Source organism: Hevea brasiliensis, chromosome 7, assembly GCF_030052815.1.
Source record: "Hevea brasiliensis isolate MT/VB/25A 57/8 chromosome 7, ASM3005281v1, whole genome shotgun sequence".
Taxonomy (NCBI): Eukaryota; Viridiplantae; Streptophyta; class Magnoliopsida; order Malpighiales; family Euphorbiaceae; genus Hevea; species Hevea brasiliensis.
In genome coordinates, this window is record NC_079499.1 from 27,427,757 (window position 1) to 27,444,979 (window position 17,223).

Below are 17,223 nucleotides of genomic sequence, written 5' to 3' on the forward strand. Positions count from 1 at the left end.
AATCACAAGGGTATACCTAACGTAAATACTCACAAACAATACCAAAATACTGCTTCCAAGTCTCTCAATCAGCAGCCTTCTCCTTTCTCTTACCTGCGATAGCATAAAAAAGCTATCGCTGAGTATATCACTCAGTGGTGCACAACTAATAACTTTAAAACTTAAGGTAAAACACAATTTGTCAAAGCATAATAAATCACATTTTTCTTAGGCATGAAAACTACACAATAGTTCTAAGTCTATAAAGGCCATTTATTGGAATAACATTTCAAATGAGAAATCACACTTTATAAATCAAAATTCACAAAGCATTAGTGTTGCCAATATCAACACACAGTTTAGGCCATGACACAAAATTTCACGATCAGTGCCATGTTGTACACCACGACAAAGCAATCTCAACCTCACTAACCGTTATTAATGAGGGAACGGCTAGCTAGCTAATGAGTACTCATGTAATCTTACCCCACTAACCGTTGTTAATGGGAGACATAATCAATATCAATTATCAACCCCAAGTAGCCGTTACTACTGGGGAGTCCGGAAAGAGACTGTCATGCTAACTGTGGTTTCAAAACAGTTTCCAAAAATTTCTCACTCAACAATCACATTTATAAACCAATAAACACATTTAAATTCATCATAATATCCATATAAAGGTGGCAACACCCAAATTTCTTAAATGCAAGAGAAAAACCATATTTCAGTCAAAGTAAACTTGTTCAAAGCAAACTCATTTAATTTAACACATTCCAAGCAATTTATAAGTTTAAAAACGAAGAAGAGGTTAGTTGTGCACAAACCTTCAATGCTCTCATTTCTCTTTACTCACTATTCCTTGTCCATCCCAGCCTCTTTCTCTACTTAAAATACACAAATAGAATGTCTCAATACGCATCTCAATTGCTGCCAAGAACTCATTACATGAATGTCTAAGGCATCCCAAAATAGCTTTGCAAATTTTAGAGAGTTTTGATTTTTGACAACTTGGTGCTGCAATTTTTGAACCCAATTTTTACCTAGTTTTGATCATAATTTGGTTAGGTGTTCTTCATGAAAATTGTTCATCTAGGTCTTAACTTTATTTTCCTTTTTGAATCGCCTAATTGGGAGTTGTGTAGCTCAAGTTATGACAAAAAAATAGTTACTATTTACGTCACTGTTCATCCTACAGATTCAGTTCTGGCAGATTTATCGATCCAACTTCGTTCAGCAATTTGATCAAGTTAAGTCCATAATTTTATCTAATGTTCTTTATAAGAAATGTTCTACTATGTCTTAGTTTCCATTAGTTCAAAAATCACCTAAATTAGAGTTTTCTAGAGAGAGTTATGGCCATGCAAATTTTACTGTTCATATGGTAAATCTGCAGATTTTCAGATTTTTATAGATTCGGTGATTCAAATTTACTTAGTAATTTGATTGGGTTAAGTCCATAATTTCGCCTCAAGTTATTCACATGAAATGTTATACTATGTCTTAAGTTTCCATCGGTTCAACAATTGCCTAAATCGGAGTTTTCTAGAGAGAGTTATGGCCATGCAAAGTTTACTGTTCATATGGTCAAATTCTGCAGGTTCCAAAATTTAGTCTCTAAGTTAAAGGCTCATTTTGGATAGCTTAAGGTCATTTTCGAGGCAGGGTATCTTCACGAAAATTCTAGCTCCATGTCTTAAGTTTCGTTTCCAATTGGTTTCACACCAATTGGAGGTGTGTAGCTTAAGTTATGGGCTTCCAAACACACTGAATTCAATGTGCAAAATTCTGCCCTAAGTTTAATTTTTCATTTCTTCAATTACTTCCATTAACCAACCTCAATTCACATTTAATTCACCCAAAATGACTATAATTTAGCATTGATGCATCAATGGCACTTCCTAACACAAACCCCACAATTTTCAAACACCAAAGTTTGTAATTTTCCCTAGTCCTACCATTTCATTACTTCCATTCATCAACACAATGTCAATTCAAACTAAATAAACCTCAACTAATCATAATTTAACACTAAACACCAATTTCACTCTCTAGCACCAAAACCCAATTTTCTCATGAACCCTAATCTTTCATAATTCAATTTATGCAATCCCATAAAATCTTACTACTCCCAATCATGCATACTACCTCAATTTAACTTAGATTTATCATCAATTTAACTAAAATACATCAAAACCCTAATTTTCCCTAAGTTGGCCAAAACCCTAGTTTAGGTTCCATGCATGTTTCCTTTCAATTTCTCATGAAATTTCATCATAAGTTAACTTCATTCAAGGCTTATACAACTAATCTAACAAGAAAAGAAACTTACCTCAAGTGATTTCTTTCCAACTTCAATTTTTCTTCCAATTTCTTTTGCTCTACTTGCTCCAATGCCTCAATCAAATTTCTCTTTGATCTTTTCTTTTAGTGGGTTATGGGATTTATGAATGGAATTTAAGGGAATTAAAACTTGGGAGGGGAAATCAATGAGGGGAAGAAGTGGAAGAAGAAGAGAAAAAGAGAGAGAGAGAAAGAGAGAGAAAGAGAGAGGAGTGGGTGGTGGCACTTATGAAAAAATAAAAATGAAGAAGACATTTGTCTTCTTATATATATATATATATATATATATATATATATATATATTTAACCCAAAATTAGTTTATTAAAATTATAAATTTTAATTGTGTCATAAGGATAATTAAACTTAAATTTTTATTCCCTTTTTGTTTTTTTTTTTTTTTTACATTTACACTTAATTTTTCCTTTTAATTAAATAATTAAATTTAATTATCAAAAGCCCATAAGTCCTTCAATTTAATTTTGTCATAATAGAAATGAAAGTTTAAGTTTTCATTTCTTAAATTTTCCCTTACATATTCTTACTTGAATTTTTCTTCAATTTTTACCCCGTAATTCAATTCATTAATTTCATTTAATCTAATTGATATTTCAATCAAAAGTTAACTCTTAAGGTGAATTGACCAAAATGCCCCTTATTGGGTCATAATCCCTTTTTTTCAATATATCCAGTGAATCCTTATATTTTTGGGTCACTTGAATTTTTATTGTGTCTATCTCAATTAATTTTCTATTTATTTTTGGTCCTCAAGGTGTCTTTAAATAGGACTAGTCACAGACCAAAAATGATACTATTCATAACTAGGAGGTTCGAGGTGCTACATCTCATCAGAAACTCTTTTCTAATTAAATCTGATTAAATCTGTCTATCCCGACCAGGAGCTTGAAGCATCAAGAACAATTAAATGAATATAGGATTTTATCTCTATTTACTTAGGGTAACAGATTCCATCTTGATCAACACCTATCTCCATATATAACTGATAGGAGCCAACACATGCCCATACACCCATACACAGTACAAGTATGAAAACAGTATCGAACCCAAACCAACTATATACAAGATAACTCTGCTATCTTAGATCTAAAGATTATATGCACTGATATGATTTATAACAATGCATTGATAAGAGTAAACTCCATGTGCTTGTCATAAGTGTCACTAGTTCGGCCTACTTATCATGCATAAGTGCCTATCATGTTTGTTATATGGCATGAGACTCACCATTCTATCTTATTTACATCTCATATAAATAACTTGGGAACAAACATGATTACAATCTTTCTGGATAAGTCATGTCCTTATTGTGAAGTATCCTAGATTGTGATCCAATTTATGATACTTTGTGCTAGAAATACTATCACTCATATTCTTAACAACTTAAGAATAGAATTTCTAACAAAATATCAATGGACATTTTCTATTACATATAAATATATTATGTAAAGGGAAAAGTGAAAATGCCTTTTTATTAATAAAACATGTACAAGATATATGCTAAATGATATGCTATAGGGCATACTACTAATAATTTCGTACTAGCACTAGAGCCATTCATTACAATATTTTAGACCAATCATCTCAAGATGTCGGTTTAGCTGAGCTTGTGACATAAGCTTAGTGAATGGACCAGCTGGATTTTCAGCTGATGTTATTTTCTACATGGCTACATCGCCTCACCCAACTATCTCTCTAATAATATGGTAGCGCCTTTCTATGTGTTTGGATTTCTGGTGAGACCTGGGTTCCTTAGCCTGTATGATTGCTCCATTGTTGTCACAGTAGAGTGGAACTGCTGACTCAATGGAAGGAACTACTGCAAGTTCTGTCACGAACTTCTTTATCCAAATGACTTTTTTGCAAGATTCGATGCAAAGAATATACTCAGCCTCTGCAGTGGAATCAGCAGTCGTACTTTATTTGGAACTCTTCCAACTGATTGCACCTCCATTATAAATGAACACAATCCCAGAGGTAGGTTTTCTATCATCGATATCTGATTGAAAATCATAAATAGTATAACCATACAATTGCAAGTCAGCAACTCTATAAATCATGAATAAATCCTTAGTTCTTCTCAAGCACTTAAGGATATTCTTGACAGCTATCCAGGATTCCAAAACTAGATTGGATTGAAACCTGCTAGTCAAACTAACAGCATGTGCAATATCCGGCCTAGTACACATTATTGTATACATCAAACTTCCAATAGCTGAAGCATATAGAATCCTGACTATTTTATCTCCTTTTTCAGGTGTCTTTGGAGACATCTCTTTAGAAAGGTGGATACCATGTCTCACTGGTAACAATCCCCTCTTGGAATCAAGCATGTTAAACCTCTTTAACACCTTTTATAAGTATAGACTTTGGGATAAACCAATTATTCTTTTTGCTTTGTCTTTATAGATGCAAAATCCAAGAATATAAGTTGCCTCTCCTAAGTCTTTCATGGAGAATGTATTTGACAACCATATCTTTACAGCTATCAACATACCTGTGTCATTACCCATCAACAAAATGTCATTGTAACACCCCTTTGTTCGGTAGTGCGTTCTATTGTTCCGATAGCCAGTGTCTGTCCGGACAGCTAGAATGCCTAGAACTACACTTAGATATAGATGAGGAGACATAAAATAATGAAATACAAGAAAATAAAATACAAGAAAAACAAAGGGAAAATAATAGCAATGAAATGTAACCAAGTTAAACGAGCCGAGAACCCTAGCGATGGGTGACTACACCGGGAAGTTGCGGCGTGGACCGTTACTAGCCCTGGACCGTGGAGAACCCTAGAAAATATTTTTAAGACTTAAATAGACATCTATTGAAGCATAAATATCATTAGAAATATCAAAGATAAATTAATTAATTACTACAAAGAAAAGTGAGAAATAAAAAAAAAGGACAAAATCGGTGTTACCGAAAAATTGGGAATGCAACCCGAACAGGGGCATTGTGGTCATTTGACACCCCTAGTTGTCTTTTGACCTAAATTTCCATTAAAAATACATGATATTACACTTGAAAAATGTCATGAAAAATTAAATTGGTGATACATAGTTTAAATAGCAAAAGATGGGAGTTAAATGTGGGAATATGAAAACTTTAGAATAAACAAACATTTAATCTTTACTTAGTGGTCCACTAACTCCATAAAGTGGACACTTAATCACCATGTGAACAGCAGAAACTTCATCTTCCTCAAACTCCCAAAACCAGTAGAAAATTAGTGAAGAAGAATCCTCCATGGCCAAATTCATGCAAGCTTCATTCTCCCATGATCCAAGCTTATTTCCTTGCATTTTCCTTCACAAAAATTGTTCTACACAACTTGGGCAGTAGATAGGTAGCAAGAAAATCAAGTTTAGTCAAGGTTTTGAAGAGTTTCAAAAGTGGTATGTATTTTTTATGTTTGTTTCATTAAACTTTGTATGGATGTTATGGGTAGTTGAATTGTGGAAGGATTTTTGAAGTTTGATGAGTTAAGGGAGAGGTACATTTTTGGCAGCCATGGAACTTCAATAAGGTCAGTTTATCCTTGCATGTAAATGGTAGATGAAAGTGTTGATGAAGTGTTTATGTGTGTAGGAATAAATTGGATAATGTATACTAAATGTATATGTGAAAGTACACTTGATTTTGGAAGCTTAGAAAGCTAATTGAAGAAAATTACAATCGGCAATTAGAAGTGTGGACCAAAATATGTTGTTTCATGGTTTGGTTTATAGAATTATATTGCTGAATTATGGTGCTTGTTATGGCAGCATGTATATGTGTATAAGGGTTTGATTTTGGACATGTAAATGAGCTTGTCATGTGGTTAAATTGTTTGTAATTTGGACTTGAAAAATTTTGTAATATAATGTGCATATTGGGTGTGATTACAAGCTGCCAAGATGACCAACAATGTGAAGTAAAATGTGTTTATGTTATGGTACAAACTAGAATTGGCATGAATGTGTAACTTGGTAAGTGTTAAATGTGTAATTGATGAGTGATGAACAATGTGCAATAGGGCAGTGTAGGTTTTGGCTTAGAACCTTAAGTGTGTGGCTCCAATTGGTATGAGACTAATTGGAGGTGAAAATAGGCACAAAATGTGCCAACTTTCATGAAGGAAGCTTACCAAATTCTGCTTGGAAGGTGACTTGAAAAATGACCAAATCCGGATTAGTGCATTTAAGGCCTGAAAATTGACCATTTGGGCAGCAGTTAGTATTTTGGCCATAACTCACTCAAAACAGGTCTAATTGACCTGAGATTTTTACCATGAATAGTTAAGACATATATCTACAATTCTTATGAAGACACCAAAGCCAAGAAATGGCCAGACCAAGCCAAATAGCTTGTACAAGTTCGGGTCCAAAAACTGGCCGAACCAAAAGTGACCTAAAAATGACCTAAAATGACCATTTTGGTATATTCTGACCAGCAATAGTAAAATGACCATAACTTGGTCTAGTAAACTCAGAATGACTTGAAATTTTGCCCCGCGTGCAATAAGATATAGACCTACAAGTTTATAGTTTTGACCAAAACCCGAAAACCGGGGAAACTAGGTCATCCGGTTAGGTCAAATTGGTATACCGAAATCTGACAAATTGCAATAAAATGCAATATACATGAAAATGAATTGGGTAACATGTACCAACAATAAAAGGGTATTAAATATGACACATTGGTAACATTAAAACCTAATTCACCTAGACTGCATCGAGGGTCAACATCTTAGGTTGACTAAGGAAATAATAGAATTCAATAAATTAAGTATTAAGCCTTATTATTAGAGACGGTTTAAATGAGTACTGAAACACTTCAAATTGTGTGTTTCAGTTAGCAAAAACTCAGGGAAAGGGAAGAAAACACTGAGTCAGAGGCAAGAGACAGTTATCAGAGGTTTGTGCACAATAGTTATTTCTTTTGAATTTTTCAATTAAAATAAATTATCATTATTTGTATGTTATTGTTTTAAATTGTGTTTGTGCACAATAATTTTGACTTCTCCTTTTCTACTTAAAAATTTAATTGAACATTATAGTTTTAAGTTGTGTCTGTGCACAATACTTTTTATATTCACTACTTTTACTAGAAAATTTATTTGGAGAAATGAGTTTTGAATAGTTTTTGATTGTTTTGGCTTTGGGAATATTATTTGGAAAATATTGTGTTGCCTACTTTGCAAATGGAAATTTTGAGATAAAATATGATTTATGGTTTGTATAAAATATTTAAATATTGTTATTTGGAATTGTTTTGGTTCACACTTGGCATGACACTGTTATTATATTCCTCCCTTTTTGACTTATCAGTCTGGGGTGAGTGTGATTATGTTCCTCCCTCTTTGACTTGTCAGTCTGAGGTGAGTGTGGATGAGTACTCATTATTTAGCTAGCTTCCTCCCTTATTGATTTCGATTATTGGGGTGAGTGTGTCTTGTCATCGTGTACAACCTGGCATGTGCAAAAAAATTGTGTCATGGCCTAAACTGTGTTATTAATTGGCAAAACTGTATTATTCAGTTATTTGATCAAATGGTGTTATTGATTGGCAAAACTCTATTAGTCAGTTATTTGATCAAATTGTGTTATTGATTGGCAAAACTGTATTATTCAGTTATTTGATCAAATTGTGTTATTGATGGGCAAAACTGTGTTATTCAGTTTTTGATCAAATTGTATTATTGATTGGCAAAACTGTGTTATGCAATTGTTTGATCAAATTTGTGTTATATGAACTTTGTAAATTGTGAAATGGAATTGTGAATTATTTGATTTGTGAATTGTCAATAAAAGAATTATATATTGCATTTCAAATTGTTATTGTGCACCACTGAGTAAATTTTACTCAGCGATAGCTTTTTATTGCTGTCACAGGTAGACAGACTGACTGTCACGACCCAACCTATGGGCCGGACCGGCACTAGGACCTGGGCCAGCCTAAAGCCCCTGAGGCCCGTAGTAAGCCTAACTATTCCTCAACCCATAACCAAGCCCACAATTTAGGGCCAATATGCATATAAAAATAATTTAAATTAAACTGTTATAATTTTATTTCGGGCCATCTTAGCCCAGAAATCATCAGAGACTAAAATTAGGGGAGCCCGGCTCAACCCTGTTACCTCATTTTACAAACTGTTTAAATACCATACAAATCTTCATTTATTAATCTAAAAAATTTAAATTACACGATTCCTAATAAGGTCCATACTATTACTAACACATGCGGAGTTCTAGATTTTAAATTTAGAAAAGAGAGTAAAACAATTAAAATAACAGACGTTAAACCTGCGAGGAAGAAAACAGGTTGCTCTGTAAAATAACTCCTCCTGTGGCCTGGAAAAATATTGAACAGGAGTGAGCGTTCGACTCAGAGAGTAAAATATCAATTTTAACCATAATCTCTATAACTATCTAAAACTAATGCACCCTGTAGAGTGAAATGCAACATCAACAACATTTTCAAATCATAACATCAAAAAGGTAATTTGGAGCACTCACGCACCCTGTAGCATCAATCATAATATATGGGAGCTGATCCCCTATACAGCTCTCTTAAATCCAACTCAGTGCGATGAAGAACTCAAGCCGGACTTTCGCTTAATAAACCAAATCGAGGGTCCCAGCGAAGAACTCAAGCCGTGACTACCCCTCGAAGGATCGGGTCCCAGCGAAGAACTCAAGCCGTGACTACCCGTCCTGTCCATAGTCCACATCACACGCACACCAATGCACGCACACTGCTCCAAATTACCACAACAACATCATGGCACTTTAACAGTTATCAATGCAATATAAATCATGCCTAGAGTTTAACTACATAAATATATGCATATAAGTGATGCATGGGCATGCTTGAACATATAATAATAGTGAAATTACAATTAAAATTAATATTTTACTCACAGTACACCGATGACTATTGTGGCTGCTGGATGTAGAAAAATAGCTGACCTCGATCACTTAATAATTAAATTATAAATTATTAGTACTAAGTTAAGATAAAACTCTAAAGAGGCAATAGACAGTCTAATTCATGTCGGAAATTCGGCAGAGTTTCCCCTATACCTGGGACCTACCCAACCTGCAAAAAGGCTCAAATAGCACTTCTAAATTCTCAATTTCCACAACCACATCTCATCAATATCACATGGCCCCTCCTGGGTCCTCCAAATCAGACAATACTCAAAATCTCAAAAATTACGTTTTAGTCCCTATAATTGACATTTTTCAAAAATCCACTCAAACAAGCTCTAAAAATTCTAAAATTTTGCCCCGCGGTCCTTAATAATATTATAAGGCTATTGCAAAATGAATTGTAATTTTCTAATCACCCATGAATATTTTATTCAAAAATTTTACTCGATTCCATAAGTTTTCAACAGTTAACATATCCTTAATTCAACCCAATTTAATATTCACATATTTAAACCTCCATCCTCAAGCTTCAACCAATCATATAAAATTTAAACATCTTAATTTCAAATAATCTTATATGCCCATATGCTAAAAATCTAACTAAAATCCATTCATATTTCTCAAAAATATTCTACAATCACTAAAAAATTCAACTAACACCATAGAATATCTCCAAATAATTTTACTTTCATCATATATTTTTCTTAGAATTTTTCTCCAAATTTTTCTGTTTAAGAAACACTATATTTATGCTCCACAGACAGCGAAATAATATAAATAGTCTTACCCGAAGTTTATCTGTGTCTCAAAAATTCCAAAAATTTGCGAGGAAGCCTCTGGAAGTTGAATCACCTCCGTAGCCCACCGGAGCCACCACCGGAACCACCGCGCACGGTGGCCGGCCGCCGGTCGCCGGCGACATTTGCCGGATCTGATCATACCACCATGTTCCTCTCCTCTTCCTTAGTCCATATGTGGTCTCGGATCGTCGATCCAACGGTCGGATCGTCGTAGATCTGACGAAAAAGCTTGAAAAACCCGAAACTTCTCTCCTCCATATCTCACTCATCCGACCTCCATTTGCTTCAAAATTGGTGTCAAAAGAAAGCTCTCGGAACAAGCTTTCCAACGCCACCGGAATCGCCTCGATCGGACGTCAGATGAAGCCGGAATCGCGCCGGAAAGCCGCTGCCTACTGTGCGCGCATTTTCTCTCTCCTCTCCCTCTCTTGCCGCCGTTTCTGGTGGTCCTGGACGTCGCCGGAGGGTCGCCGGCCTAGTGGGGAGCTGCTGGGGACGTCGCCGGCCGGTCACCGGAGAAAGGAAGAAGAAGAAGAGAGGGAAGGAGAGGGAAAGAAGAGAAATGGGGGGGGGGGGTTTTCCTCCTCCCGTTTTTGAAATAATTTTTTTTTTTTTTTTCAAAACTTTGGCAGTGACAGTGGAATTCCACTGTCACACGCCAAAGTCAAATCTCTGTTTTTTTTTTTTTTTTTTGTCGGTTGTTACATTCTTCCCCCCTTAAAAAAAATTCGTCCTCGAATTTTCGAATAAACAAGAGATAAGGAAAAGAAGATTATTAAAACAAGCACAATCATTACTCCTCCAGCTATGCAAAAATTGATAAAATATTTATTCTTCAAACTCTTCATATATTATATATGATATTCTACCGCTCTCTGATTCTACTATAGTATCCTATTTGTCATCTCTTATCTCTTGGCTATTCACTGACCATTCTTCTGACACCTCAGGTATTCATTATAACTCTATTACTCTCGACTTGATCTCTGGAAATTTTAATCAACTTTGGCGCTTACCTCACTTTTATTACGCCCTAACGTGTCTCTTAGTGACTTCAGTCCTTATCCTTTTGTTTCAATAATCTCTGTTTCCCCAAAACATGAATTATGTTCCTTATCTTAAGGCATCCTATGAGTAGCTTTCCTGTAGCACCTAATCTAGGCATCTTGTTCGAGATCTTTACTCTTCTTATGACCTTAGTGGTTAATACCTATAAATCTTCTCACTCCCATGATACTTCAAATTTCTAATCTCTTTTGTGTCATTACTAAGGTACTTAGACCAACTTCTGTCCATCTTATGTAACCAGTCAGGTAGAGTCTCCTCCAAGGGCCAAGTGTATCATTTATCAATATTGGAAAGTGAACTGGGTCTCTCCTTCTAGGAACAAAAGTGTTTATATTCCCTGACAACTCAATCCATGCGACTTTATCGATTCTCACTCCTTCTCTAGAATGAGAATATCTAGACTTTTTCCTAAAGCTTCTTAGTACGTGGCCTACTTCTGACACATTGGCACTCAGATCGAGGCTCTACTAATCCTTTAATCTATCATATTATAATAACTTGTTTTAAACATCCCTTAGTGTGTTCCTAGCATACCTATTCCTCCTTATCCTCCTCATTATAACTAGCTTCACCGAGCTTTCTTCCTGTCATTTGGATCTTATCCACTTCCTTTTCCTGTTTCTACTATTGTTGATATCTTTTCAACCTACTGTACTTATTCTTTAACCTTTGTTTTCTCTCATTCTTATACTTTATCCTTTAAGGATGTCCATCCCATCATCAACTTTAACTTTCATCTTATTTCTGAGTCTTATCTTGATTACTAGTTCTATTACTCCGAGAATTCTAACCTTACGATTTACTCCTACCAGCACATTCTTCACCTTATGTAACACTTGTAGTTAACCATAGAAAATTCTTCTTGTATCCCCTTTTTCCAACTTAACTATCAGAACATTATTATTCCCTACCAGCCTTAGTAGGAAATTGCTTATCCTGGATGAATAGGAGCCCCATAAACTATAAGTTACATCTGAACTAACACGGCTGTGGGAAATATGTGTCATGCCTTAGTTTCAAACAAGATACTTCACGTGTTCATTCTCCTTAATATAACCACATATACTGCCCATAGCTTTCTAAACTTCAACCTCAACTTTTCTCATTAGAAACAATTTCATCTATTGAAACTCATCCATAAATAGTACTTCCTCTAGCTCATAATTTAAAACAGTTGCAAACCTTAGTAGCTAACTCCATTTAACTCCTGTCACTATTCTGATCGTCCTTTCATACTTAACACTAGGTACGTACTTACTGTCATTCTCATATCAGGAAATTATGTATGAATTGGTGCCTACCAAACTCTCAAATAACTAGGTCTCCTTGACTCAGTCTCTGTTCCTTATATAACCTTCTAGAACCAAAAGTACAAGCTAAACTTGAAAAGAAAGAAAAATATCCTCTTATATTCAACTACGTCCGATTGTCCATATAATAACGTTTAACCTATGTTTCTTAGTCTTTCTCTTCAAATTTCATCATCTCTTAGCACATGTCACACCCTACCCCTCTGTAAGGCATAACATGATCCTGTAGTATACCTAATGAATTACCAACTCCGTCTACTGATAATCCATTAAATACACTACAAGGGATTTTAAAAACTTTTCTTACCTCTTTTACAGTGGTGAGCACTATTCACAGGTGTTAAAGACTTTGGTGAACTGAAGTGAAACAACTAACTCATTTGGTTTATTTGGAATTTCTGTAACAATTTTGGCAGAGTGCCATCTGTATTTTGGACAAAACAGTTCTTCAGAAAACCTGTAAAAAGCACTTCAATAATTTTCCAAATCTCAACTCCAATACATTTCTCAACACAACAATATATCAACTCAATTCCATAGAAATTTTTCAAAGTCTGAGATAAGGAAATATAATACAATTTTTATAAGTCAAATAACTCATAATTAATTTACAACTTCAAGTTACAACTTGAATTTACAACTGCTCAAAACCAAATACAAAATATACATACAGTGAATATACATTACATTACAAAATACAAAATGCGGTATACTCACTATACCCAAAAATCTCTAGCTGGCGGTGTTAGCAGCCTAGTCTGCTGCACTGTCGGTCTGTCTACCTGCGACAGCAATAAAAAGCTATCGCTGAGACAATGTCTCAGTGGTGCACAACATTAACCAAATACAATTTAAATCACAATTCATAAGTCATGTAAATAGTGGATACTTAAAATCATAATTAAATTCAAGACAATAAATGTCAATAAGGATTTGAACTCATTTCTCAATATCACAATAGATTTCCATAAGTCAGATCATATTTGAATTCAAAAGACAATATATGTCAATGAGAGTTTAAATCCATTTCACAATCTCACAATACACATCAATAAATCACACACAGCTTAATCATGATCCATAGTTCAATTCGTCCCAAAAGCCGATGGCTAATGAGGTATTCAATTCGTCCCAAAAGTCGATGACTAATGAGGAATAACATAGCTAGCTAGCAAAAATATGAGTACTCATCCAATTCGTCCTCAACAGGCACACACCTCAACACTTCAGCCAGAGAGGGAATTCAATTCGTCCCACTATACAAGCTAATGAGGAATACGATCAATATACATGATAGCTGTGGTTTCAAACCATTTCCATTGCTTTTCAATCAATAAGTAACCATCAATGTCATTCAAACAATTTTTCATAGTTTCAAATCATTCACAATATTTTTCAATCAATAAGTGTCCATCAAACTCATTTACAAAATTTAAAACAATAATATACAAATAGTCAATATTTATTTCAATTGAAAATAATTCAAAAGAAACAGTTGTTGTGCACAAACCTCTGATATTTGTCTCCTGGACTTGACTCAGTATTTCTTTCCCTTTTGCTGAGTCCTTGTTAACTGAGAAACACAATTTGAAGTGTTTCAGTACTAAATTAAACTGTCTCTATCGATGGTGTTTGGTAAATAATGCACTGAACTCAATTATTCACTTAATCACCTAATATACCGACCCTCGTTGCGTTTTAGGTAAATTAGGTTTTAGTGTCGTTAATATGTCACATTCGATAGGGTTTTAGGTTTGGTATGTTTTACCAAAGTCATTTCCTTGTTTAGTGCATTTTAATGCAAATTGCTAGATTCCGGGACACTGGTTTGACCTAGCCAGACGGTCTAGTTCCCTCAGTTTTCAGGTCTCGGTCGAAACTACAAACTTGTAGATCTATGTCTTATTGCACGCGGGGCAAAATTTCAGGTCAATCCGAGTTAAGTAGACCAAGTTATGGTCATTACACTATTGCTGGTCAAATGGCATCAATTAGGTCATTTTTTAGGTCAAATTGGTCAATTCTGGTTCGGCCAGTTTTTGGACCCGAACTTGTGCAAGCTTTTTGACTTGCTTCGGTCATTTCTGGGCTTTGGTGTCTTCATAAGACTTGTAGGTATGGGTCTTAACTATTCATGGTTAAAATTTCAGGTCAATTGGACCTGTTTTGAGTGAGTTATGGCCTAAACACTCACTGCTGCCCAAATGGTCAGTTTTTAGGTCTCAAGTGTACCTAATCCGAATTGGTCATTTTGGTATGTTCTCTCAATGAAAGTTGGCACATTTTGTGCCTAGTTTCACCTCAAATTGGTCTCATACCAATTGAGGTTACACATTTAAGGTTATAGGCTAAAATGTACACTGCCCTTGATTACTTTGCTTAACACACATCAACTACACACATTTACTTTGCAATTTGTTTACTTCCCTACCAATCTGTTTTGGTACATTAACCACAGTATAATCTACTTTACATTAACATTATTTTGGGCAGATTACCATTACCCTCAACACACCAAATATAATTCACATTTACAATATCTCAATACCATTACATACACACCTAAACACCACTAATTCTCACATACACTTTACACAATAATTTCATACACATATCCTTCATTCCTTAATGCCACAATTCTGCCAACACTCCCATGAATATACACATTTATTCAAGTGTCCCCAAGGCTGCCGAAATTTGTCCTTCAACATCAAAGTGCCGTCCAACTTACCAATTCCCATCCAAGTGCATAAATCACCATATAAACATGAAATAATTCACTAGGTTACTAAATCACCATGATCAACATTATTTCTCATCAATTATATGCATAATAAATCATCAAATGTGTGACCCCATGGCTGTCCAAAAATGGCTATCTCAATAACTATTTAAACTTCAAAATTTCCTTCACAAAACTAACACCCATAACATAAACATAAAATTTAACAAAGGAATTCTCAAAAATGCAAACTTACCTTTAACTGTAACTTGCTAAACCTTCACCAAACTTCTCAAAATTGGTATCAATATCTTCCTTGTGATGTGTAGACCATTTTTCATAAAGCTACTTAAGGGATTGGAGTTGAAAATGGGGAGATAAAAAAGCTTGCATGAAAAACGGCTATGGAGGATTTCTTTTCCTCTTCAATTCGGCATGGGTTATGGAATGAAGAAGATGACCCTTTTGAGTGGGAAGAATCTGCCCACTAATGAATATATTTAACCATTTTAATGTTCCTAGTGGTCCACTAAAAAATTGAAATCATATTTTAAGCTTAAATGTATTATTTACACATTTTCACCCCACTTTTAGCTATTTGTATTAGGTACCACTAAATTAATTTTTCCTTTTATTTTCTAAGTGTAATACTATTTATTTTTAATGGACATTTAGGTCAAAAGACAATTCGGGGTGTCAAATGACCATAATGCCCCTGTTAGATTCGTTCGATTTTTTAGGTATTAGGGTTTTGTCCGTTTTTCGATTTCTCACTTTTCTTTGTACTAATTATTTAATTTTTCTTTGATCTTTCTAATGAGATTTATTCTTCAACAAGGGTCTATTTATGTCCTAAAAATGTTTTCCAGGGTTCTCCATGATCGAGGCTAGTCAACGGTCCACGCCGTGACTTCCGGTCTTGATCACCCATCGTTAGGTTTCCCGGCTCGTTTAACTTGGTCACATTTCTTTGCTATCATTTTTCCTTTGTTTTTCTTGTATTTTCTTTTCTTGTATTTCATTATTTATGTCTCCTCACTCATATTAAAGTGTAGTTCTAGGCATCCTAGCTGTCCGGACAACACTGGTCACCGGAGCAGTAGAACGCACTACCAAACTTTGGGGTGTTACAGCACAATTGTGCTCTACCTATAAGATATCATCTGCATGAACACTTTACCGTATCATTGTCCTTCCTGACATAATATTTTATAATTTATTAACTTTACTTATACTCGACCTCTGATTCATATCTATCATCGTTTATATTGTGCCCATAACTTTTGTTGATTCCTGAAAGATTTCTCTTACTAATAAATTCTTCCAACACTAATTCCACCCTTATCTATGGTCATTAATTTGATCCTTGAACTTTCTAGTGATTTATAACCACCCAGAATTGTCACTTCTCGTTCTACCGCTACTGTTGTTCTGTCGTTATTGCTTCACTGCAAAGTGATTCTGTTGGTCACACTAAAAATGCTTGCCTGACATTCATAATGAACCTCTAACTACCTTCTCACTATCTCAAAAGTCTAACCTAAAGCCTATGTGTCATTATCTATAATTCTTTCCACTCATCATACCTATTTGATCCCTTAAATTAACTTTTATTCAACTTACTACTTACTAACTTCTTTTTCTCTGCCTAATTAAATAGTCTGCAATACCATCGCACACCTTCTAGCATTTACTCATTATTATTGTATTCCATACCTCCATCACTATTCTTGCTAATATGGTCCCATTTTGGGTTCTCCATCCTTGTCATTCACCTTGCCAAAAATAACACTTAGCCTACCCTATATCTTAACTTTGTTCCTTTTATTATGCGCTCTTTAGGTTGTCCTTTCATTTATTTCCTTTGTCTTACCCAAAATAGAACTTGACTATTCTATCCCTGGTTCCATTCCTCTTCCTAACATGACAGCTGTACTTGCTGACTATATCTTTCAGAGTCTCTACCGCATTATCACATATCTGTGCTACTCAGATTTGGTCCTTTGACCACTCTAGCTAGTACTTCCACTGGCATTTAGATTATATTGCATCTGCAATCACTTGTCCAAAC

General features: G+C 34.8%; 1 long non-coding RNA gene across 1 annotated transcript; it reads right to left on the bottom strand.

Moving 5' to 3' along the window:
- Positions 1-8,472: 8,472 nt before the first annotated feature.
- Positions 8,473-10,664, bottom strand: LOC131181528 (uncharacterized). The gene is made up of 2 exons (XR_009150057.1): positions 10,040-10,664; positions 8,473-8,670 (listed from the first exon to the last, which is right to left on the bottom strand). It is a non-coding gene; the product is annotated as an uncharacterized LOC131181528 (long non-coding RNA).
- Between the last annotated feature and the right edge of the window lie 6,559 nt (positions 10,665-17,223).